Raw genomic sequence first — 288 nt, forward strand, 5'->3', positions numbered from 1 at the left:
GAGGGGGAGGGGGGGCGCAGCGGTGCCGGGCGACCTTCCAGACGGGAGGGGGAGCGCGAGGGCGGCGCGGCCCCTTACGTCATCGCGGCGCGACGGCGCCTGGCTGCCGCCATCTTAGGGGCGGCTGAGGGGGAAGGTCCCCATCCCCGGCCCGGCGGTGGGGTGGCCCCGGGGCCACGCGACCCTGCCGTGGGGTCCCCGTGGCCCTGCCATCCTCGACCCTGCTCCAGGGTCCCCAAGGCCCTGCCCTATGGTCCTGCCTTGTATCTCCGTGGTCCTGTCCTGGTC

The sequence above is a fragment of the Apteryx rowi genome, unplaced genomic scaffold (genome assembly GCF_003343035.1).
Source record: "Apteryx rowi isolate R43461 unplaced genomic scaffold, aptRow1 scaffold_975, whole genome shotgun sequence".
NCBI classification, from domain to species: domain Eukaryota; kingdom Metazoa; phylum Chordata; class Aves; order Apterygiformes; family Apterygidae; genus Apteryx; species Apteryx rowi.